Source organism: Somniosus microcephalus, unplaced genomic scaffold, assembly GCF_052327205.1.
Source record: "Somniosus microcephalus isolate GS21.2 unplaced genomic scaffold, FLI_Smic_1.0 unresolved_chr9, whole genome shotgun sequence".
Lineage (NCBI taxonomy): Eukaryota > Metazoa > Chordata > Chondrichthyes > Squaliformes > Somniosidae > Somniosus > Somniosus microcephalus.
In genome coordinates, this window is record NW_028225187.1 from 2,728,240 (window position 1) to 2,756,202 (window position 27,963).

At 46.8% G+C, this 27,963-nt stretch overlaps 1 protein-coding gene across 2 annotated transcripts in view; it reads left to right on the plus strand.

The window, feature by feature from the left end:
- LOC147084224 (NACHT, LRR and PYD domains-containing protein 3-like) overlaps positions 1 to 27,963 on the plus strand; it is a 299,061-nt gene that overhangs the window by 80,865 nt on the left and 190,233 nt on the right. For both annotated transcript variants that reach the window (XM_085979477.1, XM_085979478.1), the window contains exon 4: positions 12,988 to 13,154. The gene's annotated coding sequence lies outside the window, so the exon portion shown is untranslated. The remainder of the gene's footprint in view (positions 1 to 12,987; positions 13,155 to 27,963) is intronic.

Consider the following 27,963-nt stretch of genomic DNA (forward strand, 5'->3'; position numbering starts at 1 on the left):
TTGTGTGTGAGTGTACAAATCATTCCAAACATTCAGAAACATGAGATGTGATCTAGTATCTATAGAAGAAACGGGGACAAGTCAACATTCCCAGTGTTGGAGCGAGTATTGAGTTGTGTGTGAGTGAACAAATCATTCCAAACATTCAGAAACATGAGATGTGATCTAGTATCTATAGAAGAAACGGGGACAAGTCAACATTCCCAGTGTTGGAGCTAGTATTGAGTTGTGTGAGTGAACAAATCATTCCAAACATTCAGAAACATGAGATGTGATCTAGTATCTATAGAAGAAACGGGGACAAGTCAACATTCCCAGTGTTGGAGCGAGTATTGAGTTGTGTGTGAGTGAACAAATCATTCCAAACATTCAGAAACATGAGATGTGATCTAGTATCTATAGAAGAAACGGGGACAAGTCAACATTCCCAGTGTTGGAGCGAGTATTGAGTTGTGTGTGAGTGAACAAATCATTCCAAACATTCAGAAACATGAGATGTGATCCAGTATCTATAGAAGAAACGGGGACAAGTCAACATTCCCAGTGTTGGAGCGAGTATTGAGTTGTGTGTGAGTGAACAAATCATTCCAAACATTCAGAAGCATGAGATGTGATCTAGTATCTAAGACAGGGCCTTGGTTTTCACAGGATTCAGAGGGAGATGTTTCTGGTGATAACACTTTGAAGGAAGAGTGAAAGTTTGTGGCCGCCAGTACTAATAAACATTCTATGACAGCGTAGAACAACAACAAGAACAAACGTGTGTTTATATAGCACCTTTAATGTAGTAAAACGTCTCAAGTGCTTCACAGGAGTGTGACCAATCAAAATCTTACACCGAGTCACATAAGGTGATATTAGGACAGGTGAGCAAAAGCTTGCTCAGAGTGGTAAGGTTTATGGAACATCTGAAAGGAGGAGAGCGAGAGAGAGAGAGAGGGGCGGAGGGGTTTAGAATATACGGGTGTTCCAGGGAGCAATGCTAAGATGGAATCCATATATAGGGAATTCAGCAACAGGAAGGGAGATAGCCCAATTCTCAGTGGGTTTTACAGGCCAGCGAGCAGTGGAGGTGAGAGAGGTGGGACTGGGGAAACTAGTTGTGGGGGAGGCAACTTTGGGGAGATACAAAATATTTCCTTTACTTTCTAAAAATGGTGGAAGTGAGAATGTTGACGTTCTGGAGGAGGATGTGGTCCACAGTCAGAGAGCACTGTAGAGTAGGATTTGGATCTGAGTAAAGTAACCGAGGTGGAGAAGTCACCTGGGCTCAGAATTAATGCATCCCAGATTGTTAGAGGAAGTCAGAGAGGTGATAGGAGGGACTGACCCCAGCATTTCAACCCAGGTTTAATATCAGACTGTTAGAGGGAGTCAGAGAGGTGATAGGAGGGACTGACCACAGCATTTCAACCCAGGTTTAATATCAGATTGTTAGAGGAAGTCAGAAAGGAGATAGGAGGGACTGAGCACAGCATTTCAACCCAGGTTTAATATCAGACTGTTAGAGGAAGTCAGAGAGGTGATAGGAGGGACTGAGCACAGCATTTCAACCCAGGTTTAATATCAGACTGTTAGAGGAAGTCATAGCGGTGATAGGAGGGACTGAGCACAGCATTTCAACCCAGGTTTAATATCAGACTGTTAGAGGAAGTCAGAGAGGTGATAGGAGGGACTGACCACAGCATTTCAACCCAGGTTTAATATCAGACTGTTAGAGGGAGTCAGAGAGGTGATAGGAGGGACTGAGCACAGCATTTCAACCCAGGTTTAATATCAGACTGTTAGAGGAAGTCAGAGAGGTGATAGGAGGGACTGAGCACAGCATTTCAACCCAGGTTTAATATCAGATTGTTAGAGGAAGTCAGAGAGGAGATAGGAGGGACTGAGCACAGCATTTCAACCCAGGTTTAATATCAGACTGTTAGAGGAAGTCAGAGAGGTGATAGGAGGGACTGAGCACAGCATTTCAACCCAGGTTTAATATCAGACTGTTAGAGGAAGTCAGAGAGGAGATAAGAGGGACTGAGCACAGCATTTCAACCCAGGTTTAATATCAGACTGTTAGAGGAAGTCAGAGAGGAGATAGGAGGGACTGAGCACAGCATTTCAACCCAGGTTTAATATCAGACTGTTAGAGGAAGTCAGAGAGGTGATAGGAGGGACTGAGCACAGCATTTCAACCCAGGTTTAATATCAGATTGTTAGAGGAAGTCAGAGAGGTGATAGGAGGGACTGAGCACAGCATTTCAACCCAGGTTTAATATCAGATTGTTAGAGGAAGTCAGAGAGGAGATAGGAGGGACTGAGCACAGCATTTCAACCCAGGTTTAATATCAGACTGTTCGAGGAAGTCAGAGCGGAGATAGGAGGGACTGAGCACAGCATTTCAACCCAGGTTTAATATCAGACTGTTAGAGGAAGTCAGAGAGGTGATAGGAGGGACTGAGCACAGCATTTCAACCCAGGTTTAATATCAGACTGTTAGAGGAAGTCAGAGAGGAGATAGGAGGGACTGAGCACAGCATTTCAACCCAGGTTTAATATCAGACTGTTAGAGGAAGTCAGAGAGGTGATAGGAGGGACTGAGCACAGCATTTCAACCCAGGTTTAATATCAGATTGTAAGAGGAAGTCAGAGAGGAGATAGGAGGGACTGAGCACAGCATTTCAACCCAGGTTTAATATGAGATTGTTAGAGGGAGTCAGAGAGGTGATAGGAGGGACTGAGCACAGCATTTCAACCCAGGTTTAATATCAGACTGTTAGAGGAAGTCATAGCGGCGATAGGAGGGACTGAGCACAGCATTTCAACCCAGGTTTAATATCAGACTGTTAGAGGAAGTCAGAGAGGAGATAGGAGGGACTGAGCACAGCATTTCAACCCAGGTTTAATATCAGATTGTAAGAGGAAGTCAGAGAGGAGATAGGAGGGACTGAGCACAGCATTTCAACCCAGGTTTAATATGAGACTGTTAGAGGAAGTCAGAGAGGTGATAGGAGGGACTGAGCACAGCATTTCAACCCAGGTTTAATATCAGACTGTTAGAGGAAGTCATAGCGGTGATAGGAGGGACTGAGCACAGCATTTCAACCCAGGTTTAATATCAGACTGTTAGAGGAAGTCAGAGAGGTGATAGGAGGGACTGACCACAGCATTTCAACCCAGGTTTAATATCAGATTGTTAGAGGAAGTCAGAGAGGAGATAGGAGGGACTGAGCACAGCATTTCAACCCAGGTTTAATATCAGATTGTTAGAGGAAGTCAGAGAGGAGATAGGAGGGACTGAGCACAGCATTTCAACCCAGGTTTAATATCAGACTGTTAGAGGAAGTCAGAGCAGAGATAGGAGGGACTGAGCACAGCATTTCAACCCAGGTTTAATATCAGACTGTTAGAGGAAGTCAGAGAGGTGATAGGAGGGACTGAGCACAGCATTTCAACCCAGGTTTAATATCAGACTGTTACAGGAAGTCAGAGAGGTGATAGGAGGGACTGAGCACAGCATTTCAACACAGGTTTAATATCAGACTGTTAGAGGGAGTCAGAGAGGAGATAGGAGGGACTGAGCACAGCATTTCAACCCAGGTTTAATATCAGACTGTTAGAGGAAGTCAGAGAGGAGATAGGAGGGACTGAGCACAGCATTTCAACCCAGGTTTAATATCAGACTGTTAGAGGAAGTCAGAGAGGTGATAGGAGGGACTGAGCACAGCATTTCAACCCAGGTTTAATATCAGACTGTTAGAGGAAGTCAGAGAGGTGATAGGAGGGACTGAGCACAGCATTTCAACCCAGGTTTAATATCAGACTGTTAGAGGAAGTCAGAGAGGAGATAGGAGGGACTGAGCACAGCATTTCAACCCAGGTTTAATATCAGACTGTTAGAGGAAGTCAGAGAGGTGATAGGAGGGACTGAGCACAGCATTTCAACCCAGGTTTAATATCAGACTGTTAGAGGAAGTCAGAGAGGTGATAGGAGGGTCTGAGCACAGCATTTCAACCCAGGTTTAATATCAGACTGTTAGAGGAAGTCAGAGAGGAGATAGGAGGGACTGAGCACAGCATTTCAACCCAGGTTTAATATCAGACTGTCAGAGGAAGTCAGAGAGGAGATAGGAGGGACTGAGCACAGCATTTCAACCCAGGTTTAATATCAGACTGTTAGAGGAAGTCAGAGAGGTGATAGGAGGGACTGAGCACAGCATTTCAACCCAGGTTTAATATCAGACTGTTAGAGGAAGTCAGAGAGGTGATAGGAGGGACTGAGCACAGCATTTCAACCCAGGTTTAATATCAGACTGTTAGAGGAAGTCAGAGAGGTGATAGGAGGGACTGAGCACAGCATTTCAACCCAGGTTTAATATCAGACTGTTAGAGGAAGTCAGAGAGGAGATAGGAGGGCCTGAGCACAGCATTTCAACCCAGGTTTAATATCAGATTGTTAGAGGGAGTCAGAGAGGTGATAGGAGGGACTGAGCACAGCATTTCAACCCAGGTTTAATATCAGACTGTTAGAGGAAGTCAGAGAGGTGATAGGAGGGACTGAGCACAGCATTTCAACCCAGGTTTAATATCAGACTGTTAGAGGAAGTCAGAGAGGAGATAGGAGGGACTGAGCACAGCATTTCAACCCAGGTTTAATATCAGACTGTTAGAGGAAGTCAGAGAGGAGATAGGAGGGACTGAGCACAGCATTTCAACCCAGGTTTAATATCAGACTGTTAGAGGAAGTCAGAGAGGTGATAGGAGGGACTGAGCACAGCATTTCAACCCAGGTTTAATATCAGACTGTTAGAGGAAGTCAGAGAGGAGATAGGAGGGACTGAGCACAGCATTTCAACCCAGGTTTAATATGAGATTGTTAGAGGAAGTCAGAGAGGAGATAGGAGGGACTGACCACAGCATTTCAACCCAGGTTTAATATCAGACTGTTAGAGGAAGGCAGAGAGGAGATAGGAGGGACTGAGCACAGCATTTCAACCCAGGTTTAATATCAGACTGTTAGAGGAAGTCAGAGAGGAGATAGGAGGGACTGAGCACAGCATTTCAACCCAGGTTTAATATCAGACTGTTAGAGGGAGTCAGAGAGGAGATGGGAGGGACTGAGCACAGCATTTCAACCCAGGTTTAATATCAGACTGTTAGAGGAAGTCAGAGAGGTGATAGGAGGGACTGAGCACAGCATTTCAACCCAGGTTTAATATCAGACTGTTAGAGGAAGTCAGAGAGGTGCTAGGAGGGACTGAGCACAGCATTTCAACCCAGGTTTAATATCAGACTGTTAGAGGGAGTCAGAGAGGAGATAGGAGGGACTGAGCACAGCATTTCAACCCAGGTTTAATATCAGACTGTTAGAGGAAGTCAGAGAGGTGATAGGAGGGACTGAGCACAGCATTTCAACCCAGGTTTAATATCAGACTGTTAGAGGGAGTCAGAGAGGAGATAGGAGGGACTGAGCACAGCATTTCAACCCAGGTTTAATATCAGACTGTTAGAAGAAGTCAGAGAGGTGATAGGAGGGACTGAGCACAGCATTTCAACCCAGGTTTAATATCAGATTGTTAGAGGAAGTCAGAGAGGTGATAGGAGGGACTGAGCACAGCATTTCAACCCAGGTTTAATATCAGACTGTTAGAGGAAGTCAGAGAGGAGATAGGAGGGACTGAGCACAGCATTTCAACCCAGGTTTAATATCAGACTGTTAGAGGAAGTCAGAGAGGTGATAGGAGGGACTGAGCACAGCATTTCAACCCAGGTTTAATATCAGACTGTTAGAGGGAGTCAGAGAGGTGATAGGAGGGACTGAGCACAGCATTTCAACCCAGGTTTAATATCAGACTGTTAGAGGGAGTCAGAGAGGTGATAGGAGGGACTGAGCACAGCATTTCAACACAGGTTTAATATCAGACTGTTAGAGGAAGTCAGAGAGGTGATAGGAGGGACTGAGCACAGCATTTCAACCCAGGTTTAATATCAGACTGTTAGAGGGAGTCAGAGAGGTGATAGGAGGGACTGAGCACAGCATTTCAACCCAGGTTTAATATCAGACTGTTAGAGGAAGTCAGAGCGGTGATAGGAGGGACTGAGCACAGCATTTCAACCCAGGTTTAATATCAGACTGTTAGAGGAAGTCAGAGAGGAGATAGGAGGGACTGAGCACAGCATTTCAACCCAGGTTTAACATCAGATTGTTAGAGGAAGTCAGAGAGGTGATAGGAGGGACTGAGCACAGCATTTCAACCCAGGTTTAATATCAGACTGTTAGAGGAAGTCAGAGAGGTGATAGGAGGGACTGAGCACAGCATTTCAACCCAGGTTTAATATCAGACTGTTAGAGGAAGTCAGAGAGGTGATAGGAGGGACTGACCACAGCATTTCAACCCAGGTTTAATATCAGACTGTTAGAGGGAGTCAGAGAGGAGATAGGAGGGACTGAGCACAGCATTTCAACCCAGGTTTAATATCAGACTGTTAGAGGGAGTCAGAGAGGTGATAGGAGGGACTGAGCACAGCATTTCAACCCAGGTTTAATATCAGACTGTTAGGAAGTCACAGCGGAGATAGGAGGGACTGAGCACAGCATTTCAACCCAGGTTTAATATCAGACTGTTAGAGGAAGTCAGAGAGGTGATAGGAGGGACTGAGCACAGCATTTCAACCCAGGTTTAATATCAGACTGTTAGAGGGAGTCAGAGAGGTGATAGGAGGGACTGAGCACAGCATTTCAACCCAGGTTTAATATCAGATTGTTAGAGGAAGTCAGAGAGGTGATAGGAGGGACTGAGCACAGCATTTCAACCAAGGTTTAATATCAGACTGTTAGAGGAAGTCAGAGAGGTGATAGGAGGGACTGAGCACAGCATTTCAACCCAGGTTTAATATCAGACTGTTAGAGGGAGTCAGAGAGGTGATAGGAGGGACTGAGCACAGCATTTCAACCCAGGTTTAATATCAGACTGTTAGAGGAAGTCAGAGAGGAGATAGGAGGGACTGAGCACAGCATTTCAACCCAGGTTTAATATCAGACTGTTAGAGGAAGTCAGAGAGGTGATAGGAGGGACTGAGCACAGCATTTCAACCCAGGTTTAATATCAGACTGTTAGAGGGAGTCAGAGAGGTGATAGGAGGGACTGAGCACAGCATTTCAACCCAGGTTTAATATCAGACTGTTAGAGGAAGTCAGAGAGGAGATAGGAGGGACTGAGCACAGCATTTCAACCCAGGTTTAATATCAGATTGTTAGAGGAAGTCAGAGAGGTGATAGGAGGGACTGAGCACAGCATTTCAGCCCAGGTTTAATATCAGACTGTTAGAGGAAGTCAGAGAGGAGATAGGAGGGACTGAGCACAGCATTTCAACCCAGGTTTAATATCAGACTGTTAGAGGAAGTCAGAGAGGTGATAGGAGGGACTGAGCACAGCATTTCAACCCAGGTTTAATATCAGACTGTTAGAGGAAGTCAGAGAGGAGATAGGAGGGACTGAGCACAGCATTTCAACCCAGGTTTAATATCAGACTGTTAGAGGGAGTCAGAGAGGTGATAGGAGGGACTGAGCACAGCATTTCAACCCAGGTTTAATATCAGACTGTTAGAGGAAGTCAGAGAGGAGATAGGAGGGACTGAGCACAGCATTTCAACCCAGGTTTAATATCAGACTGTTAGAGGGAGTCAGAGAGGTGATAGGAGGGACTGAGCACAGCATTTCAACCCAGGTTTAATATCAGACTGTTAGAGGAAGTCAGAGAGGTGATAGGAGGGACTGAGCACAGCATTTCAACCCAGGTTTAATATCAGACTGTTAGAGGAAGTCAGAGCGGAGATAGGAGGGACTGAGCACAGCATTTCAACCCAGGTTTAATATCAGACTGTTAGAGGAAGTCAGAGAGGTGATAGGAGGGACTGAGCACAGCATTTCAACCCAGGTTTAATATCAGACTGTTAGAGGAAGTCAGAGCGGAGATAGGAGGGACTGAGCACAGCATTTCAACCCAGGTTTAATATCAGACTGTTAGAGGAAGTCAGAGAGGTGATAGGAGGGACTGAGCACAGCATTTCAACCCAGGTTTAATATCAGACTGTTAGAGGAAGTCAGAGCGGAGATAGGAGGGACTGAGCACAGCATTTCAACCCAGGTTTAATATCAGACTGTTAGAGGGAGTCAGAGAGGTGATAGGAGGGACTGACCACAGCATTTCAACCCAGGTTTAATATCAGACTGTTAGAGGAAGTCAGAGCGGAGATAGGAGGGACTGAGCACAGCATTTCAACCCAGGTTTAATATCAGACTGTTAGAGGGAGTCAGAGAGGTGATAGGAGGGACTGAGCACAGCATTTCAACCCAGGTTTAATATCAGACTGTTAGAGGAAGTCAGAGAGGTGATAGGAGGGACTGAGCACAGCATTTCAACCCAGGTTTAATATCAGACTGTTAGAGGAAGTCAGAGAGGAGATAGGAGGGACTGAGCACAGCATTTCAACCCAGGTTTAATATCAGACTGTTAGAGGAAGTCAGAGAGGAGATAGGAGGGACTGAGCACAGCATTTCAACCCAGGTTTAATATCAGACTGTTAGAGGAAGTCAGAGAGGAGATAGGAGGGACTGAGCACAGCATTTCAACCCAGGTTTAATATCAGACTGTTAGAGGAAGTCAGAGAGGAGATAGGAGGGACTGAGCACAGCATTTCAACCCAGGTTTAATATCAGACTGTTAGAGGAAGTCAGAGCGGAGATAGGAGGGACTGAGCACAGCATTTCAACCCAGGTTTAATATCAGACTGTTAGAGGGAGTCAGAGAGGTGATAGGAGGGACTGAGCACAGCATTTCAACCCAGGTTTAATATCAGACTGTTAGAGGAAGTCAGAGATGTGATAGGAGGGACTGAGCACAGCATTTCAACCCAGGTTTAATATCAGACTGTTAGAGGAAGTCAGAGAGGTGATAGGAGGGACTGAGCACAGCATTTCAACCCAGGTTTAATATCAGATTGTTAGAGGAAGTCAGAGAGGTGATAGGAGGGACTGAGCACAGCATTTCAACCCAGGTTTAATATCAGACTGTTGGAGGAAGTCAGAGAGGTGATAGGAGGGACTGAGCACAGCATTTCAACCCAGGTTTAATATCAGACTGTTAGAGGAAGTCAGAGAGGTGATAGGAGGGACTGAGCACAGCATTTCAACCCAGGTTTAATATCAGACTGTTAGAGGGAGTCAGAGAGGAGATTGGAGGGACTGAGCACAGCATTTCAACCCAGGTTTAATATCAGACTGTTAGAGGAAGTCAGAGAGGAGATAGGAGGGACTGAGCACAGCATTTCAACCCAGGTTTAATATCAGACTGTTAGAGGAAGTCAGAGAGGTGATAGGAGGGACTGAGCACAGCATTTCAACCCAGGTTTAATATCAGACTGTTAGAGGAAGTCAGAGAGGTGATAGGAGGGACTGACCACAGCATTTCAACCCAGGTTTAATATCAGATTGTTAGAGGAAGTCAGAGAGGTGATAGGAGGGACTGAGCACAGCATTTCAACCCAGGTTTAATATCAGACTGTTAGAGGAAGTCAGAGCGGAGATAGGAGGGACTGAGCACAGCATTTCAACCCAGGTTTAATATCAGACTGTTAGAGGAAGTCAGAGAGGTGATAGGAGAGACTGAGCACAGCATTTCAACCCAGGTTTAATATCAGACTGTTAGAGGAAGTCAGAGAGGTGATAGGAGGGACTGAGCACAGCATTTCAACCCAGGTTTAATATCAGACTGTTAGAGGAAGTCAGAGAGGAGATAGGAGGGACTGAGCACAGCATTTCAACCCAGGTTTAATATCAGACTGTTAGAGGAAGTCAGAGAGGAGATAGGAGGGACTGAGCACAGCATTTCAACCCAGGTTTAATATCAGACTGTTAGAGGAAGTCAGAGCGGAGATAGGAGGGACTGAGCACAGCATTTCAACCCAGGTTTAATATCAGACTGTTAGAGGAAGTCAGAGAGGTGATAGGAGGGACTGACCACAGCATTTCAACCCAGGTTTAATATCAGACTGTTAGAGGAAGTCAGAGCGGAGATAGGAGGGACTGAGCACAGCATTTCAATCCAGGTTTAATATCAAAAATATACAGGTGGACTGAAGGAGCCCAAGTGATGTTTCTGTTCTAATGTGGAGAGAGGATTAACCTGGTAACCAGAGACCATTGTGTAGAAACCCCACCAAATCTGTTAATCCAGGTTGAATTAGCGAGCATTTAGCGAGAAAGAGGATAATGAGGGGAGGCTGGAACGGATTAGCTGCAGAAAAGTCGTATATGACAATTTTACGAACAATGATGGACAGGTAAAGACCCTTTGGTCCATCCAGACTTTCCCAGGCAATTGCCATACTTTGTTCTAGTTATCCCAAACCAAACCATGGGTGAGGTGAAAAAACACAGGTCAATTTGGGGGATTTAAATAGGGGAAATTCCTCTCCAACCCATCTAGGCGATTGAAACTAGTCCAGCAGATCAATCTTGCACTGAATTCCCGGAAGTATCTTCCTGTTGTAAGAGGTGATGTCCACACTAAACAGGAACAGGTCCAGCTCTCGCCTGAAGGAATTCACCGAGTCAGTGTCCACCGCCAGAGAAGGTATCCTGTTCCAGAGGTCGACTATTCTCTGGGAAAAGAACCACCTCCTGACATCTAACTTAAATTTGGCCTTGCACAACTTAAAATGGTGACCCCTCGCCCTCCGTAAGCTATGTAATTGGAACAAACTGTCAAATGGAACACAATCGATTCCCTTCATCATCTTATAAACCTCAATCAGTTCACCGCTTAGTCTTTGCTTCTCTAAAGTGTAGAGTCCACATTCTTAGCCTATCTTGATAGCTAAATTGCTTTATACTGGGAATTAGTGTAATGTCCCTCTGCATCAGTTTCAAAGCCTCAATACCACCCACCTTATGTGGGGACCATAACTGGGCACATTATTCCAAGTGAGGCCTTTACCAAGGTCTTGTACTAGGACAGAATAGGTTGTCTTATACCCTACTGTCCTATGAACGCACCCCAATACCCCCTTTGTTCTAGCTATCACTTCACGACATTGCTCCTGTACCTTTAGAGATGTATCCACCAGAATACCCGGATCTTCCTTTCTCCCCCTTATTTAATGCCATGAAGGGTGTATAAATGTTGAGCACTCGCACTGCCCACAGGCATAACACGGCACTTATCCAAGCTAAACACCATTTGCCAGTCATGTGCCCAATCTCCCAACACATTAAGATGTAGTTTTGTGGAGCCGTGACTATACAGGTTGATGGAATGTTGTACATGCGGTGTATGTGGGTTATCAGAAGGTGTTTGATAATGTGGCTCACCAGAAGGTGTTTGATAATGTGGCTCACCAGAAGGTGTTTGATAATGTGGCTCACCAGAAGGTGTTTGATAATGTGGCTCACCAGAAGGTGTTTGATAATGTGGCTCACCGGAAGGTGTTTGATAATGTGGCTCACCAGAAGGTGTTTGATAATGTGGCTCACCAGAAGGTGTTTGATAATGTGGCTCACCAGAAGGTGTTTGATAATGTGGCTCACCAGAAGGTGTTTGATAATGTGGCTCACCAGAAGGTGTTTGATAATGTGGCTCACCAGAAGGTGTTTGATAATGTGGCTCACCAGAAGGTGTTTGATAATGTGGCTCACCAGAAGGTGTTTGATAATGTGGCTCACAGGAAGGTGTTTGATAATGTGGCTCACCAGAAGGTGTTTGATAATGTGGCTCACCAGAAGGTGTTTGATAATGTGGCTCACCAGAAGGTGTTTGATAATGTGGCTCACCAGAAGGTGTTTGATAATGTGTCTCACCAGAAGGTGTTTGATAATGTGGCTCACCGGAAGGTGTTTGATAATGTGGCTCACCAGAAGGTGTTTGATAATGTGGCTCACCAGAAGGTGTTTGATAATGTGGCTCACCAGAAGGTGTTTGATAATGTGGCTCACCAGAAGGTGTTTGATAATGTGGCTCACCAGAAGGTGTTTGATAATGTGTCTCACCAGAAGGTGTTTGATAATGTGGCTCACCAGAAGGTGTTTGATAATGTGGCTCACCAGAAGGTGTTTGATAATGTGGCTCACCAGAAGGTGTTTGATAATGTGGCTCACCAGAAGGTGTTTGATAATGTGGCTCACCAGAAGGTGTTTGATAATGTGGCTCACCAGAAGGTGTTTGATAATGTGGCTCACCAGAAGGTGTTTGATAATGTGGCTCACCAGAAGGTGTTTGATAATGTGGCTCACCAGAAGGTGTTTGATAATGTGGCTCACCAGAAGGTGTTTGATAATGTGGCTCACAGGAAGGTGTTTGATAATGTGGCTCACCAGGTGTTTGATAATGTGGCTCACCAGAAGGTGTTTGATAATGTGGCTCACAGGAAGGTGTTTGATAATGTGGCTCACAGGAAGGTGTTTGATAATGTGGCTCACAGGAAGGTGTTTGATAATGTGGCTCACAGGAAGGTGTTTGATAATGTGGCTCACCAGAAGGTGTTTGATAATGTGGCTCACCAGAAGGTGTTTGATAATGTGGCTCACAGGAAGGTGTTTGATAATGTGGCTCACCAGAAGGTGTTTGATAATGTGGCTCACCAGAAGGTGTTTGATAATGTGGCTCACCAGAAGGTGTTTGATAATGTGGCTCACCAGAAGGTGTTTGATAATGTGGCTCACCAGAAGGTGTTTGATAATGTGGCTCACCAGAAGGTGTTTGATAATGTGGCTCACCAGAAGGTGTTTGATAATGTGGCTCACCAGAAGGTGTTTGATAATGTGGCTCACCAGAAGGTGTTTGATAATGTGGCTCACCAGAAGGTGTTTGATAATGTGGCTCACCAGAAGGTGTTTGATAATGTGTCTCACAGGAAGCTGTCGCCGTTTGGTATACGATGACATGTAGCTGCCTGGGTAGAAAGTGGATAATGTGTTTGGTTTTCTCCATTTGTGTTCACAGATCCGAACTCTACAATCACTGAGTTCTTGACAAAGTGCGAAGATTACCAGCTGTTCCGGTTCACGAAATTCTACCGGGACAGACTGGAACAGGCGATTGAAGGAGGGGTGGACGGACTGAGCTTGTTGTTAACATACGAGAGGCATTTCAGTGGACAAGAACATCGGGTAAGTGGGAGGGACACAGAATGAGTCTGGATTATCCAAACATCACAGAACTGACAGGATATCAGATCTTAGAATCACAGAATGTTACCGAAGAGAAACTTGTCAAATAGGAAATAAATAGATAAAACTGAAAATATTGTGAATCTGAAACAACGATATGAAGAGGTGAAAATACCCAGCGGCTCCGTCAGTATCTGTACAAAGGACAGGGGAACGGTTTGGGTAGAACTTCTTTGTGGACTGAAAACAAAGAACAGTTTTAGTGGGACTGGGAAAAGGAGAGGCCAGAGGCAACAGACAGGAATTTCAGGGAACGTCGTGAGTTTACTGACCTGGAAACTACTTAAAGTAAATGAAGGAAATGAGAGATGACAAAAATCATCTGTGGAGTAAATGAGAGGCTTTTCAAGAACAAAAACACAATGGCTAAAATGTCTGAGACACGAACAGGAAAACTAACTCCCCAAAGAATGAGGATTGAAAACCCGAGGCTGTGCAGGTTTTTCCTCCCCCTGCATCACCGGGAGTCAATTCCAACTTTGACAGAGACTCAATACTGGCGGTAGAACCTGTCGTGGAGTGTCACTCCCCGGGACAGCACTTCAGGAAATTACAGCAAGCAGCCTGTACTGTTCTGTCAGTTACCTGTAATGGAACAGAGCCAAATGGAAATGATAATCGGGCAGGGTGTATAATGGATGGTCGACCTGCTACCAACTTTCCCAGTCGATAATCTAGGAAATTTACTCTCATCCCAACCTCCTGCTCACTGCCCATTACTGTTAATATCCCACCTAGTCTAATCCCAACCTCCTGCTCACTGCCCATTACTGTTAATATCCCACCTAGTCTAATCCCAACCTCCTGCTCACTGCCCATTACTGTTAATATCCCACCTAGTCTAATCCCAACCTCCTGCTCACTGCCCATTACTGTTAATATCCCACCTAGTCTAATCCCAACCTCCTGCTCACTGCCCATTACTGTTAATATCCCACCTAGTCTAATCCCAACCTCCTGCTCACTGCCCATTACTGTTAATATCCCACCTAGTCTAATCCCAACCTCCTGCTCACTGCCCATTACTGTTAATATCCCACCTAGTCTAATCCCAACCTCCTGCTCACTGCCCATTACTGTTAATATCCCACCAAGTCTAATCCCAACCTCCTGCTCACTGCCCATTACTGTTAATATCCCACCAAGTCTAATCCCAACCTCCTGCTCACTGCCCATTACTGTTAATATCCCACCTAGTCTAATCCCAACCTCCTGCTCACTGCCCATTACTGTTAATATCCCACCTAGTCTAATCCCAACCTCCTGCTCACTGCCCATTACTGTTAATATCCCACCTAGTCTAATCCCAACCTCCTGCTCACTACCCATTACTGTTAATATCCCACCTAGTCTAATCCCAACCTCCTGCTCACTGCCCATTACTGTTAATATCCCACGTAGTCTAATCCCAACCTCCTGCTCACTGCCCATTACCGTTAATATCCCACCTAGTCTAATCCCAACCTCCTGCTCACTGCCCACTACTGTTAATATCCCACCTAGTCTAATCCCAACCTCCTGCTCACTGCCCATTACTGTTAATATCCCACGTAGTCTAATCCCAACCTCCTGCTCACTGCCCATTACCGTTAATATCCCACCTAGTCTAATCCCAACCTCCTGCTCACTGCCCATTACTGTTAATATCCCACCTAGTCTAATCCCAACCTCCTGCTCACTGCCCATTACTGTTAATATCCCACCTAGTCTAATCCCAACCTCCTGCTCACTGCCCATTACTGTTAATAACCCACCTAGTCTAATCCCAACCTCCTGCTCACTGCCCATTACTGTTAATATCCCACCTAGTCTAATCCCAACCTCCTGCTCACTACCCATTACTGTTAATATCCCACCTAGTCTAATCCCAACCTCCTGCTCACTGCCCATTACCGTTAATATCCCACCTAGTCTAATCCCAACCTCCTGCTCACTGCCCATTACTGTTAATATCCCACCTTGTCTAATCCCAACCACCTGCTCACTGCCCGTTACTGTTAATATCCCACCTAGTCTAATCCCAACCTCCTGCTCACTGCCCATTACTGTTAATATCCCACCTAGTCTAATCCCAACCTCCTGCTCACTGCCCATTACTGTTAATATCCCACCTAGTCTAATCCCAACCTCCTGCTCACTGCCCATTACTGTTAATATCCCACCTAGTCTAATCCCAACCTCCTGCTCACTACCCATTACTGTTAATATCCCACCTAGTCTAATCCCAACCTCCTGCTCACTACCCATTACTGTTAATATCCCACCTAGTCTAATCCCAACCTCCTGCTCACTGCCCATTACTGTTAATATCCCACCTAGTCTAATCCCAACCTCCTGCTCACTACCCATTACTGTTAATATCCCACCTAGTCTAATCCCAACCTCCTGCTCACTGCCCATTACTGTTAATATCCCACGTAGTCTAATCCCAACCTCCTGCTCACTGCCCATTACTGTTAATATCCCACCTAGTCTAATCCCAACCTCCTGCTCACTGCCCATTACTGTTAATATCCCACCTAGTCTAATCCCAACCTCCTGCTCACTGCCCATTACTGTTAATATCCCACCTAGTCTAATCCCAACCTCCTGCTCACTGCCCATTACTGTTAATAACCCACCTAGTCTAATCCCAACCTCCTGCTCACTCCCCATTACTGTTAATATCCCACCTAGTCTAATCCCAACCTCCTGCTCACTCCCCATTACTGTTAATATCCCACCTAGTCTAATCCCAACCGCCTGCTCACTGCCCATTACTGTTAATATCCCACCTAGTCTAATCCCAACCTCCTGCTCAATGCCCACTACTGTTAATATCCCACCTAGTCTAATCCCAACCTCCTGCTCACTGCCCATTACTGTTAATATCCCACCTAGTCTAATCCCAACCTCCTGCTCACTGCCCATTACTGTTAATATCCCACCTCGTCTAATCCCAACCTCCTGCTCACTGCCCATTACTGTTAATATCCCACCTAGTCTAATCCCAACCTCCTGCTCACTGCCCATTACTGTTAATATCCCACCTAGTCTAATCCCAACCTCCTGCTCACTGCCCATTACTGTTAATATCCCACCTAGTCTAATCCCAACCTCCTGCTCACTGCCCATTACTGTTAATATCCCACCTAGTCTAATCCCAACCTCCTGCTCACTGCCCATTACTGTTAATATCCCACCTAGTCTAATCCCAACCTCCTGCTCACTGCCCATTACTGTTAATATCCCAGCTAGTCTAATCCCAACCTCCTGCTCACTGCCCATTACTGTTAATATCCCACCTAGTCTAATCCCAACCTCCTGCTCACTGCCCATTACTGTTAATATCCCACCTAGTCTAATCCCAACCTCCTGCTCATTACCAATTACTGTTAATAACCCACCTAGTCTAATCCCAACCTCCTGCTCACTGCCCATTACTGTTAATAACCCACCTAGTCTAATCCCAACTTCCTGCTCACTGCCCATTACCGTTAATATCCCACCTAGTCTAATCCCAACCTCCTGCTCACTGCCCATTACTGTTAATATCCCACCTAGTCTAATCCCAACCTCCTGCTCACTGCCCATTACTGTTAATATCCCACCTAGTCTAATCCCAACCTCCTGCTCACTGCCCATTACTGTTAATAACCCACCTAGTCTAATCCCAACCTCCTGCTCACTGCCCATTACTGTTAATAACCCACCTAGTCTAATCCCAACTTCCTGCTCACTGCCCATTACCGTTAATATCCCACCTAGTCTAATCCCAACCTCCTGCTCACTGCCCATTACTGTTAATATCCCACCTAGTCTAATCCCAACCTCCTGCTCACTGCCCATTACTGTTAATATCCCACCTAGTCTAATCCCAACCTCCTGCTCACTGCCCATTACTGTTAATATCCCACCTAGTCTAATCCCAACCTCCTGCTCACTGCCCATTACTGTTAATATCCCACCTAGTCTAATCCCAACCTCCTGCTCACTACCCATTACTGTTAATATCCCCTCTAGTCTAATCCCAACCTCCTGCTCACTGCCTATTACTGTTAATATCCCACCTAGTCTAATCCCAACCTCCTGCTCACTGCCCATTACTGTTAATATCCCACCTAGTCTAATCCCAACCTCCTGCTCACTGCCCATTACTGTTAATAACCCACCTAGTCTAATCCCAACCTCCGGCTCACTGCCCATTACTGTTAATATCCCACCTAGTCTAATCCAAACCTCCTGCTCACTGCCCATTACCGTTAATATCCCACCAAGTCTAATCCCAACCTCCTGCTCACTGCCCATTACTATTAATATCCCACCTAGTCTAATCCCAACCTCCTGCTCACTACCCATTACTGTTAATACTCCACCTAGTCTAATCCCAACCTCCTGCTCACTACCCATTACTGTTAATATCCCACCTAGTCTAATCCCAACCTCCTGCTCACTGCCCATTACTGTTAATAACCCACCTAGTCTAATCCCAACCTCCGGCTCACTGCCCATTACTGTTAATATCCCACCTAGTCTAATCCCAACCTCCTGCTCACTACCCATTACTGTTAATATCCCACCTAGTCTAATCCCAACCTCCTGCTCACTGCCCATTGCTGTTAATATCCCACCTCGTCTAATCCCAACATCCTGCTCACTCCCCATTACTGTTAATATCCCACCTAGTCTAATCCCAACCTCCTGCTCACTACCATTACCGTTAATATCCCACCAAGTCTAATCCCAACCTCCTGCTCACTGCCCATTACCGTTAATATCCCACCTAGTCTAATCCCAACCTCCTGCTCACTGCCCATTACCGTTAATATCCCACCTAGTCTAATCCCAACCTCCTGTTCCCTACCCATTGCCGTTAATATCCCACCTCGTCTATTCCCAACCTCCTGCTCACTGCCCATTACGGTTAATATCCCACCTAGTCCAATCCCAACCTCCTGCTCACTGCCCATTACTGTTAATATCCCACCTAGTCTAATCCCAACCTCCTGCTCACTGCCCATTACCGTTAATATCCCACCTAGTGTAATCCCAACCTCCTGCTCACTGCCCATTACTGTTAATATCCCACCTAGTCTAATCCCAACCTCGTGCTCACTGCCCATTACCGTTAATATCCCACCTAGTCTAATCCCAACCTCCTGCTCACTGCCCATTGCTGTTAATATCCCACCTAGTCTAATCCCAACCTCCTGCTCACTGCCCATTGCTGTTAATATCCCACCTAGTCTAATCCCAACCTCCTGCTCACTGCCCATTACCGTTAATATCCCACCTAGTCTAATCCCAACCTCCTGCTCACTGCCCATTGCTGTTAATATCCCACCTAGTCTAATCCCAACCTCCTGCTCACTACCCATTGCTGTTAATATCCCACCTAGTCTATTCCCAATCTCCTGCTCACCACCCATTACTGTTGATATCCCACCTTGTCAAATTCCAACCTCCTGTTGACCGCATTATGGTTAGTATCCCAATTAGTCCAGGTGCAATCTTCTGTTCACTCCCCATTCTCCAGCATTAATTTCTATCCACGCAGCAAAGGAAATTGATTTTATTTTTAAAAAAAGCTCCACTTGCTTCTAACATAGCTTGTGGGATTGAATTCTGCTTTGTAACCACCTCGTGTGTAATTCAGTTTATCAACCTTCACACCGAATTCTTCTAAATAGCATAAATATGTTCCCTCTGGGCAATCAGTGGAAACTATCAGTAACTATTTATTGGATCATAACTCTTCAGAATCTGAAGACTTGCAGCAAACCCTCACTTAATCTGCTCACCTCTAGTGGATTGAGTCCAACGTTCTCAAATCGCACTCTCTAACGGTAACTCCACATCCCTGCTAACATCTTCGTGTAATTGCACGCCAGCTTTTCCACTGCTATTACATCCTAAACATGGAGTGCACAAACCTGTGCACAACTGGGTAAATTACCAGCCCCTGTGCACTTGGCGTGGGACGTCACTCCCCAGGGGGAACATGAGGAAATTGAGATTACTCAGTCTGTAATTACCTGCCCCTGTGCACTTGGTGTGGGACGTCACTCCCCAGGGAGGAACATGAGGAAATTGAGATTACTCAGTCTGTAATTACCTGCCCCTGTGCACTTGGTGTGGGACGTCACTCCCCAGGGGGGAGCATGAGGAAATTGAGATTTCTCAGTCTGTCATTTTCCATCCGCTCACTTTACTGGTTTGGTTTCTGCACCATTTTGTTCAAGGACTGAGTGACTGGGGATAAATTAGTGATAGTTTCATATTTTTGCAATAGGCCAGATTTTGCGGTAGAAATAACGGTGGGGCTAACAGCGCTCACTGTTATTCAAGTGTAAATTGGACAGTAGCTTCCAGCGACTGCACATGCGGAGTTAAACAGGAAAATCGGGAAGGTCCTGTCCGAGTTGCCCTGCTGCTCACAAAGCTGAGCGAGAATGGTGTCTCGCCGAGAGACTCGCCACTGAAATGGAATGGCATAAAATAACTGTACTTACCTGATAGATACACAGGAAACTCGCCAGGAAAAGTCAGGACTTGCCTATTCCAGTGTAATTATTTTTTTACCGGTGTGATCAGTCTTAACTAATGCCAGACAACCTCTCTTGCACTGAAAATTGACCTTTACACCTGTGGAGTCTCATTCCTTCAGATTTTAATCATTGTTGGAGCTGTACAGACAAAAATTCAATAATATTGGTAACTTTTCTTTCTGTCTTTTTTTGTTCCCTCTGAACATAAGATAAGAAATAATAGCAGGAGTCGGCCATTTATCCCTTCGAGCCTGCTCTGCCATTCAATAAGATCATGGCTGATCTTCTACCTCACCTCCCCTTTCCTGCAATAACCCCATGTCCCTTGATTCCCTTAAGATTCAGAAATCTATCATAGAAACATAGAAGATAGGAGGAGAGGGCCATTCGGCCCCTCGAGCCTGTTCCGCCATTTAAGGAGATCATGGCTGATCATCCAAATTGAGTACCTTGTCTCTGCTTTCTCCCCATATCCCTTTAGCCTTAAGAAATATATTTAACTCCTTCATGAATATATTTAATGAATTGGCCTCAAGTACCTTCTGTGGTAGAGAATTCCACAGGTTCACCACTCTGGGTGACGAAATTCCTCCTCATCTCAGTCCTAAATGGCTTACCCCTTATCCTTAGACTGTGACCCCTGGTTCTGGACTCCCCGGCCATCGGGAACATCCTTCCAGCATCTAGTCTATCTAGTCCTGTTAGAATTTTATATGTTTTAATGAGATCGCCTCTCATTCTTCTAAACTCCAGCGCGTATAAGCCCAATCGACCCAATCTTTCTCATACGTCATTCCTGCCATCCCAGGTATCAGTCTGGTGAATCTTCGCTGCACTCCCTCCATGGCAACAACATCCTTCCTCAGATAAGGCGACCAAAACTGCACACAATACTCAAGGTGTTGTCTCACCAAGGCCCTGTACTACTGCTGCAAGACATCCTTCCTCCTGTACTCGAATCCTCTCGCTATGAAGGCCAACATACCATTTGCCTTCTTAACCGCCTGCTGCAACTGCATGCTTGCCTTCAGCGACTGGTGCACAAGCACACCCAGGTCTCGATGCACTTCCCCTTTTCTCAATCAATTGCCGTTCAGATAATCTGCCTTCCTGTTTTTGCCACCAAAGTGGATAACCTCACATTTATCCACGTTACATTGCATCTGCCATACATCTGCCCAATCACCCAACCTGTCCAAATCATACTGGATTTTCTCTGCATCCTCCTCACAGCACACACGCCCACCCAGCTTTGTGGCATCTGCAAATTTGGAGATATTACATCTAGTTCCCTCGTCTAGATCATTAATATATATTGTGAATAGCTGGGGTCCTAGAACCGATCCCTGCGGTACCCCACTGGTCACTGCCTGCCACTCAGAAAAAGACCCACTTATTCCAACACTTTGTTCCTGTCTGCCAACCAGTGCTCTATCCAAGTCAGTACCTTACCCCCAGTCCCATGTGCTTTAACTTTACACACTAATCTCTTATGCGGGTTCTCATCGAAAGCCTTCTGAAAATCCAAATACACCACATCCACTGGTTCTCCCGTATCTATTTTACCAGTTACATCCTCAAAAAATTCCAGTGGATTAGTCAAGCATGATTTATCTTTTGTAAGTCCATGTTGACTTTGTCCGATCCCGTCACTGTTTTCCAAGTGCTCTGCTATTACATCTTTTAAAATGGATTCTCTACCAACTTTTTAAATAGTGGGGTAACATTAGCTACCCTCCAATCCATGGGAACTGTTCCAGAGCCTATAGAATTTTGGAAGATGACCAGCAATGCATCTACAATTTCTAGGGCCACTTCCTTAATTACACTAGGATGTAGATTATCAGGCCGTGGGGATTTATCGGCCTTCAATCCCATCAATTTCCCTAACACCATTTCCCTACAAATACTGATTTCATTCAATTCCTCCCTCTCTTTAGACCATATGTTCCCCGACATCTCTGGGAGGTGATCTGTGTTCTCCTTTTTGAAGACAGAACCAAAATATGTATTTAGTTGGTCTGCCATTTCTTTGTTCCCCATTATAAATTCCCTTGAATCTAACTGCAAGGGACCTACGCTTGACTCCACCAATCTTTTTCTCTTCACATATCTATAGAAGCTTTTACAGTCAGTTTTTATGAACCCTGCAAGCTTACTCTCATTCTATCTTCTGCCTCCTAATTAATCCCTTTGTCCTTCTTTGTTGAATCCTAAACTGCTCCCAATCCTCAGGATTATTGCTTTTTCTTGCCAATTTATATGTCCTCTCCTTGGATCTTATGCTATCCCTAATTTCCCTTGTTAGCCACGGTTGAGTCGCATTTATTGTTTTATTTTTATGCCAAACTGGGATGAACACATTCTGTAGTTCATCCATGCAATCTTTAAATGTTTACCAATGCCTATCCACCGTCAACCCTTTGAGTGACATTCCCCAATCCATCCTAGCCAACTCACGCCTCATACCATCATAGTTTCCTTTATTTAAATTCAGGACCCTAGTCTCTGATTCAACTACTTCACTCTCCATTTTAATTAAGAATTCTATCATATTATGATTGCTCTGAACCAAGGGGCCTCGTACAACAAGAATGTTGACCGATGTTGATCTCTGTCCTGAATATACCCAATGACTGAGTCTCCACAGCCCTCTGGGGTAGAGAATTCCAAAGATTCACCACCCTCTGAGTGAAGAAATTTCTCCTTATCTCAGTCCTAAATGGCCGACCTCTGTTTCTAAGACTGTGCCCCTGGTTACAGACTCCCCAGCCCGGGGAAACATCCTCCCTGCATCTACCCTGTCAAGCCCTGTAAGAATGTTGTATGTTTCAGTGAGAACCATTCTGAATCCAATCTTTCTTTCCCTCTCTTTATTTCACTTTCTGAATGTGATTTGACATTGCATTCTATATTCTAACTAAGACTTCCTGGTTCAGACTTTGCGTAAAGATTCTTCAAGCTGATTGGTTAAGGAATCATACAGTCGCTTCTCCTGTTCCCTCTGTAGAGGGCGCTGGGTGTTTTGGCTCTAATTTACACTGAGGATGAAGAAACGGCGATATCTGTTCAAGTCAGGATCGTATGTTACTTGAAGTGGAACTTGGAGGTGGCGGTGTTTCCATGCGGATGATGCTCTTGTCCTTCTAGGTGGCAGAGGGCGCGGGTTTGAGAGGCGCCGTCAAAGAAGCCTTGGCGAACTGCTGCAGTTCTTTCTGTAAACAGCACACACTGCAGTGATGGTGCACCGTAGGTGGAGGGATTGGATGTTTAAGGTGGTGGGTGGACTGATGAAGTGTATTTCTCTGTCCTGGATTGCGGGGAGCTTCTTGAGTGTTGTTGCAGCTGCACCTATCCAGGCAAGTGGTGAGTTTTCCATCACACGCCGCATTTGTACCTTTATAGGTGCAGGAGAGGCTCCTGGGTGGCTGGGAGTTGTGCCACTCGCCACAGAATACCCAGCCTCTTACCTGCTCTAGCAGCCACGAGTTTTTTTTGTGGCGAGTAAATGGTAGGGATTTGACGATGGCAATGCCAGTGAATGACAAACGGACATGGTTGGACTCTCTTGTGGGAGATGGGCATTGCCTGACACTTGTGGCGCGCGAATGTTACTGACCACTTGTCCGCCCAAGCCTAGATTTTTGTCCAGGACTTGCTGCATTCGAGCACGGGCTGCTTCATTATCTGACTAATTGAAAATGGAGCTGAACAGTGAAATCATCAGAGAACATCCCCACTCCTGGCTTTATGATGGAGGGAAGGTAATTGGCGAAGCAGCTGAAGTGGTTAGTCCGAAGACACTGCCCCGAGGAACTCCTGCAGTGATGTCCTGGTGCTGAGACGATTCACCTCCAATAACCACACTCCATGGTGTCACACACGTCGAACACTGTCCCGAGGATCTCCTGCAGTGATGTCCTGGTGCTGAGACGATTCTCCAATAACCACACTCCATGGTGTCACACACGTCAAACACTGCCCCGAGGATCTCCTGCAGTGATGTCCTGGTGCTGAGACGATTCTCCTCCAATAACCACACTCCATGGTGCCACACACGTCGAACACTGTCCCGAGGATCTCCTGCAGTGATGTCCTGGTGCTGAGACGATTCACCTCCAATAACCACACTCCATGGTGCCACACACGTCGAACACTGTCCCGAGGATCTCCTGCAGTGATGTCCTGGTGCTGAGACGATTCTCCAATAACCACACTCCATGGTGCCACACACGTCGAACACTGTCCCGAGGATCTCCTGCAGTGATGTCCTGGTGCTGAGACGATTCTCCAATAACCACACTCCATGGTGTCACACACACGTCGAACACTGTCCCGAGGATCTCCTGCAGTGATGTCCTGGTGCTGAGACGATTCTCCTCCAATAACCACACTCCATGGTGTCACACACGTCGAACACTGTCCCGAGGATCTCCTGCAGTGATGTCCTGGTGCTGAGACGATTTGCCTCCAATAACCACACTCCATGGTGCCACACACGTCGAACACTGTCCCGAGGATCTCCTGCAGTGATGTCCTGGTGCTGAGACGATTCTCCAATAACCACACTCCATGGTGTCACACACGTCGAACACTGCCCCGAGGATCTCCTGCAGTGATGTCCTGGTGCTGAGACGATTCTCCAATAACCACACTCCATGGTGCCACACACGTCGAACACTGTCCCGAGGATCTCCTGCAGTGATGTCCAGGTGCTGAGACGATTCTCCAATAACCACACTCCATGGTGTCACACACGTCGAACACTGTCTCGAGGATCTCCTGCAGTGATGTCCTGGTGCTGAGACAATTCGCCTCCAATAACCACACTCCATGGTGCCACACACGTCGAACATTGTCCCGAGGATCTCCTGCAGTGATGTCCTGGTGCTGAGACGATTCTCCAATAACCACACTCCATGGTGCCACACACGTCGAACACTGTCCCGAGGATCTCCGGCAGTGATGTCCTGGTGCTGAGACGATTCTCCTCCAATAACCACACTCCATGGTGCCACACACGTCGAACATTGTCCCGAGGATCTCCTGCAGTGATGTCCTGGTGCTGAGACGATTCTCCAATAACCACACTCCATGGTGTCACACACGTCGAACACTGTCCCGAGGATCTCCGGCAGTGATGTCCTGGTGCTGAGACGATTCTCCAATAACCACACTCCATGGTGCCACACACGTCGAACACTGTCCCGAGGAACTCCTGCAGTGATGTCCTGGTGCTGAGACGATTCTCCAATAACCGCACTCCATGGTGTCACACACGTCGAACACTGTCCCGAGGATCTCCTGCAGTGATGTCCTGGTGCTGAGACGATTCTCCAATAACCACACTCCATGGTGTCACGCACGTCGAACACTGTCCCGAGGATCTCCTGCATTGATGTCCTGGTGCTGAGACGATTCTCCTCCAATAACCACACTCCATGGTGTCACACACGTTGAACATGGCCCCGAGGATCTCCTACAGTGATGTCCTGGTGCTGAGACGATTCTCCAATAACCACACTCCATGGTGTCACACACGTCGAACACTGTCCCGAGGATCTCCTGCAGTGATGTCCTGGTGCTGAGATGATTCTCCAATAACCACACTCCATGGTGTCACACACGTTGAACACTGTCCCGAGGATCTCCTGCAGTGATGTCCTGGTGCTGAGACGATTCTCCAATAACCACACTCCATGGTGTCACACACGTCGAACACTGTCCCGAGGAACTCCTGCAGTGATGTCCTGGTGCTGAGACAATTCTCCAATAACCACACTCCATGGTGTCACACACGTTGAACACTGTCCCGAGGATCTCCTGCAGTGATGTCCTGGTGCTGAGACGATTCTCCAATAACCACACTCCATGGTGCCACACACGTTGAACACTGTCCCGAGGATCTCCTGCAGTGATGTCCTGGTGCTGAGACGATTCTCCAATAACCACACTCCATGGTGTCACACACGTCGAACACTGTCCCGAGGATCTCCTGCAGTGATGTCCTGGTGCTGAGACGATTCTCCAATAACCACACTCCATGGTGCCACACACGTCGAACACTGTCCCGAGGATCTCCTGCAGTGATGACCTGGTGCTGAGACGATTCTCCAATAACCACACTCCATGGTGTCACACACGTCGAACACTGTCCCGAGGATCTCCTGCAGTGATGTCCTGGTGCTGAGACGATTCTCCAATAACCACACTCCATGGTGCCACACACGTCGAACTCTGTCCCGAGGATCTCCTGCAGTGATGTCCTGGTGCTGAGACGATTCTCCAATAACCACACTCCATGGTGTCACACACGTCGAACACTGTCCCGAGGATCTCCTGCAGTGATGTCCTGGTGCTGAGACGATTCTCCAATAACCACACTCCATGGTGTCACGCACGTCGAACACTGTCCCGAGGATCTCCTGCATTGATGTCCTGGTGCTGAGACGATTCTCCTCCAATAACCACACTCCATGGTGTCACACACGTTGAACACTGTCCCGAGGAACTCCTGCAGTGATGTCCTGGTGCTGAGACGATTCTCCAATAACCACACTCCATGGTGTCACACACGTTGAACATGGCCCCGAGGATCTCCTACAGTGATGTCCTGGTGCTGAGACGATTCTCCAATAACCACACTCCATGGTGTCACACACGTTGAACACTGTCCCGAGGATCTCCTGCAGTGATGTCCTGGTGCTGAGACGATTCTCCAATAACCACACTCCATGGTGCCACACACGTCGAACACTGTCCCGAGGATCTCCTGCAGTGATGTCCGGTTGCTGAGACGGTTCTCCTCCAATAACCACACTCCATGGTGCCACACACGTCGAACATTGTCCCGAGGAACTCCTGCAGTGATGTCCTGATGCTGAGACGATTCGCCTCCAATAACCACACTCCATGGTGCCACACACGTCGAACACTGTCCCGAGGATCTCCTGCAGTGATGTCCTGATGCTGAGACGATTCGCCTCCAATAACCACACTCCATGGTGTCACACACGTCAAACACTGCCCCGAGGATCTCCTGCAATGATGTCCTGGTGCTGAGATGATTCTCCAATAACCACACTCCATGGTGTCACACACGTCGAACACTGTCCTGAGGATCTCCTGCAGTGATGTCCTGGTGCTGAGATGATTCGCCTCCAATAACCACACTCCATGGTGTCACACACGTCGAACACTGTCCCGAGGATCTCCTGCAGTGATGTCCTGGTGCTGAGACGATTCTCCTCCAATAACCACACTCCATGGTGCCACACACGTCGAACACTGTCCTGAGGATCTCCTGCAGTGATGTCCTGGTGCTGAGACGATTCTCCAATAACCACACTCCATGGTGCCACACACGTCGAACACTGTCCCGAGGATCTCCTGCAGTGATGTCCTGGTGCTGAGACGATTCTCCTCCAATAACCATACTCTATGGTGTCACACACGTCGAACACTGTCCCGAGGAACTCCTGCAGTGATGTCCTGGTGCTGAGACGATTCCCCAATAACCACACTCCATGGTGTCACACACGTCGAACACTGTCCCGAGGATCTCCTGCAGTGATGTCCTGGTGCTGTGACGATTCTCCAATAACCACACTCCATGGTGTCACACACGTCGAACACTGTCCCGAGGATCTCCTGAAGTGATGTCCTGGTGCTGAGACGATTCTCCAATAACCACACTCCATGGTGCCACACACGTCGAACACTGTCCCGAGGATCTCCTGCAGTGATGTCCTGGTGCTGAGACGATTCTCCAATAACCACACTCCATGGTGCCACACACGTCGAACACTGTCCCGAGGAGCTCCTGCAGTGATGTCTTGATGCTGAGACGATTCTCCAACAACCACACTCCATGGTGTCACACACGTCGAACACTGTCCCGAGGATCTCCTGCAGTGATGTCCTGATGCTGAGACGATTCTCCAATAACCACACTCCATGGTGCCACACACGTCGAACACTGTCCCGAGGATCTCCTGCAGTGATGTCCTGGTGCTGAGATGATTCTCCAATAACCACACTCCATGGTGCCACACACGTCGAACACTGTCCCGAGGATCTCCTGCAGTGATGTCCTGGTGCTGAGACGATTCTCCAATAACCACACTCCATGGTGCCACACACGTCGAACACTGTCCCGAGGAGCTCCTGCAGTGATGTCTTGATGCTGAGACGATTCTCCAACAACCACACTCCATGGTGTC